This window comes from Triticum urartu, chromosome 7A (genome assembly GCF_056163025.1).
Source record: "Triticum urartu cultivar PI428250 chromosome 7A, HENAU_Tu73, whole genome shotgun sequence".
Classification (NCBI taxonomy): Eukaryota; Viridiplantae; Streptophyta; class Magnoliopsida; order Poales; family Poaceae; genus Triticum; species Triticum urartu.
In genome coordinates, this window is record NC_141879.1 from 676,966,600 (window position 1) to 676,970,929 (window position 4,330).

The 4,330-nt window shown below is 44.8% G+C and overlaps 1 long non-coding RNA gene across 1 annotated transcript; it reads right to left on the reverse strand.

Annotated features, from left to right (window-relative positions):
• Window positions 1–1,457: 1,457 nt before the first annotated feature.
• On the reverse strand, window positions 1,458–3,303 carry LOC147961391 (uncharacterized). Its single transcript, XR_015611390.1, has 4 exons — window positions 2,676–3,303; window positions 2,101–2,176; window positions 1,821–1,964; window positions 1,458–1,740 (listed from the first exon to the last, which is right to left on the reverse strand). It is a non-coding gene; the product is annotated as an uncharacterized LOC147961391 (long non-coding RNA).
• Window positions 3,304–4,330: the final 1,027 nt, after the last annotated feature.

Below are 4,330 nucleotides of genomic sequence, written 5' to 3' on the forward strand. Positions count from 1 at the left end.
GCCACCGCGTCTACGTCCTCCGATGGGTGAGCATTTCTCTGGCGACGATGCGGCGGCCAACGGCTTCGTCCGCCGCACCCTGCATGAGTGGGAGGCACAACTCCTCCACCAGGCCAACTACCCGGCGCCGCCTGACATGCGTGCGCTGGGGCGGTGGAGGCTCAGCGCCGGAGGCGTCCCAGTCCCCCCGCAGTCCGACGTCGACCACCCCTCGTACTTCCCCGGGGCGGCAACCAGCCGCCGCTGCAGTACTCGTTGGCCCTGGTGCCTGTCCCCCGCCGAAGCGGCGTCGGCATTTGGTTGCCGTGGCGCATGGCGGGTGGGTCCTCCTCCTTCCACTCCCACTCGTCTGGATCGCCGGCGCTCGCCAGCGTCAAGGCCGAGCCTGTGGAGACGTCGCTATAGTGACGCACCCGCGGCGGCACCCTCGTCATCAACAAGGGCGGCTGTAGCTCCCCTTCCTCCCGCCTCGTCAAGCCGAAGACGGAGCCGAGGCTGGTCGCCGTGAAAAGCGAGCATAACGACTTGGCCGCCGCCGCCGACAAGGCCGCACTCAAGTGGGCGCGCGAGGACAGTGACGACAACTCACCTCCGCTGACAACCAAACCCGTCCGCCAAGGCGACGCTGGCGAGGGGTGTAGAAAGGACGGCGGCGGCATGAAGAAGGAGGCCGACGACGATGGCGATGACTACAGCGCCTTCGGTGCGTTCTTCAGCCTGTAGGAGGTGCGGTAGAAGGCGGCACAGTAGTTTTTAATTATGTTTTAAAGTTTTTATGTAAAAAAATCAATGAAATGTGTCGAATTTGACCGAATTTTGTCGTGTTTTGCCGAGTTTACTTTTCAAAAGGACGGCGCCTGGGTTCGGCTTGAGGCGGTGGTTGGGAATCCGACCGGCCCCACGCCTAAAATAACACCGGCGCGCCCCAGGCAGCGATATTTCAGACGCCTGGTGGGCCGAACGGCTGGAGATGCTCTAACAACCAACCAGTGTCACCCATGACTCCCTACCTAACCGCCCGCCACCACCACCCGCAGTTGACGAGTGCTCACGCACGCCACCTCGCCCTTCCCCTATTCAAGTCACGCCTCCATCACCATCGTCAACATGCCATCCCTCTAAACCCTATAGTCTCCCGTGCCACCGACCTCCAGCACCCCTCACTCGAATCCTTTTATCCCGTGCCTCTCATGTGTCATCAGTGACATGGCAAGCGGCAATTTTTTTTTACCTCTAGCAAGGTCATGAATCATTGTATGCCGCAGCCTACCGTCTCAGTGCTAAGTGTGCATTTCATGCAAAAAATTTACTAATAATGTCCATTCCTGCACAAAAAATACAAATAAATGTTCTCATTGGGATCAAAGCATGTTTCAGACTCATCTTGATAAACATCAGTGTGTCGAAGCCTTCTAAGCTCCAAACATATCATGATAAACCATGTTAACAATCGAGGCTTTTATTTAGAGAGCTAAAGATACAAAGTTTACACACACTAATCTTTACTCAAGAAACCTTGTACTGACTATCCAGGATTCATTTTGCTGCATCCCTTGCAGTCAGAAACTACAGATTGCCAAACAGCTTTTGCTTGTACTAATCTTCAACTACATTATGATAAACCACAACTTTGACTATTGTATGATAAGCGACACTACAACAGTAACTACCATCCACCATCGCCTCTCATATTTCTCAACACCATCCAATCCTTGATGCACAAGACTAACCTTCACTGTTCTGCTCAGAGGAAAAGGAGACCGTAAAGGTATATAGGAGCATCCGCAGTACAAGGTATTAAAATTCCAGATAGTTGGTACCTCATCAAGAATGGCATAGTTGCTTAACTTTCCTCCTCAAATTCATCAACATCATTATAGAAGTCACCTCTTATCAGGTTGTCATACTGATGACATAGTTCAATAGCTGAAATTCCATGTTCCAGACAATTCTGAGTCATCCCACTGTAGAAGATGATAAGGAATTAGAATATATGCAAGACTCATTAGAATATATTGAGCGATGAGATATTCTTCTAAATAGCTCATATGCAAAAAAGGAATATCTGCCGACTCCCATGAGCCATTAAAAATTACAAACCTGGAAGAAACCAGAACTTGAATGAATATTTAAGCTCAAAGTTGCAAACATTAGATGGGGCACCAGAATCTTCAAACTAAAGGTAGCACACAAACAAAGATAAGCATTAGGTTGGCCTTCATACAGAGCATCATCAGATTATAGTTTAATCTCCGACTCCCATCGTCTACAACAATTCGAAGTAATATAGGAAAAAATACATAAAACCAGATCGAGGAAAAAAAAGCGAACACATCTTCAAATTAGGAAAAAAATATCTACATATAATTTCTAGCATGATACACGGTCAAACCATAAATTAGATCACCAAACTGTTAAGTGTTGCCTCTTTACTGAAACTACAATCCATATGCTAGGTATTTTAGAACAACCTCTTATTTATATTTATAAGTGCATTAATATTCCAAACTGCCAACCTACTTTAGAGCTCATATGCAAAAATGAATATCCGCCGACTCATTAGAATATATGCAAAGACTCATTAGAATATATTGAGCGATGAGATATTCTTCTAAATAGCTCATATGCAAAAATGAATATCTGCCGACTCCCAGGAGCCATTTAAAATTACAAACCTGAAAGAAACCAGAACTTGAATGAATATTGAAGCTCAAACATTTAGGAATGATCTGTTACGTAGATGGGGCACCAGGATCTTCAAACTAAAGGTAGCACACAAACAAAGATAAGTATCAGGTTGGCCTTCACAAAGAGCACTGTCAGATTATCTGTTTAATCTACGGATGTCTGCTACAACAATTCGAAGTCATATAGGAAAAAAATACATAAAACCAAATCAAGGAAAAAAGCGAACACGTCTTCAAATTAGAAAAAAAAACATTATCTACAGATAATTTCTAGCGTGATACATGGTCAAACCATAAATTAGATCACCAAACTGTTATGTGTTGCCTCTTTACTGAAACTACAATCCATATGCTAGGTATTTTAGAACAACCTCTTATTTATATTTATAAGTGCATTAATATTCCAAACTGTCAACCTACTTTAGAGCTCTTGCAACACAGTTCATAGTTGTAAGTATATCATGGGCAACATGATTCTCCCTCCTTAGGCAGCAAAAATCGTGTGGTTGAGTCTCGCAGTGTGTTGGGCAAGAGGATTAACTTCCGGACAAGAAAATGATGATAGTATGTGTCAAATTCTTGCTAGTATAAAGAAGAGCAAGGACGTTACCTTGGTGTTTTCTTTTCAGGAATGTTACTTTGGTTTATACAAGCAAGTAGAATCATACGCGAGCCTCGCTGTATAAGTTAAGCTTGTTTAAATGTATGAACTTCATCATGAAACTATTATCAAGAAGTAATGATCATATTATGTCAATATATCTGTAAAAAAAGCAAAGTTAACTACTACAGCATGACAAGGGGCAGTTTAAACCTCCTCTGACTGAATTATATTATGAACTTAAATCACTAACGATAGTCAGCATAACATTGCGCGTCATTGATCATGTTCAGAAAGAGGTTGCCTAAAATAATATTGCAGATTTTGGGAAGCAAAATAAGTTAGGTTGCCTAAGATAGTAAGACCACTTACATCAAAATACCCCCGGCAGATGCCTCATAGACCAGTCACCAGTATCATAATAGGGACCAGCCCCGTTACACATACCTAAGGTAGTAGGTAGATCAAAGTGAGCACACATATTCAGAACGGAAGAATATTTCAAAAATTCAGAAAGTAAGAAGATCTCCAAGAATAGATAAGCTGATGTTCAAGCGTTCAGCTTAAGATATGCTTACTTGCCACTGTGCTTTCCTAGCCAATCCAAGCAGATCGGGTGGAACGGGAGGTTGAAGATCGCAACCTGAACAAAATAACTAAGAAAAAGCAGGTGAATAAACCCAACACATAATACATGTTTAAAAACATCAATTACGTACAATGTTTGTGGCAAGTTAAAACCACAGTTAGCAAACCTTGATCCCTAATGTGATGATCAGAAGGGAGCAACAAGCAGGCTGTTAAGGAGAAGTTGACACCATCGCAGAGCGACGAGCCCCAGTCAATGCGGGGACTTGACGACAGTGGCCGCTCTATGCGTGTACCTTGTCGCGGTGCTGCTCCTCCATCGCCATGGTCCTGTCCCTCCACTCCCTGCCTCCCCAAGGCTTCTACGCACCATAACTGCACCCTCCTGGCCAAATCTGATCTGAGGGCGAACGCCATGCTGGGTGCAATCTACCGGGGACAAGGCGCCTCTCCA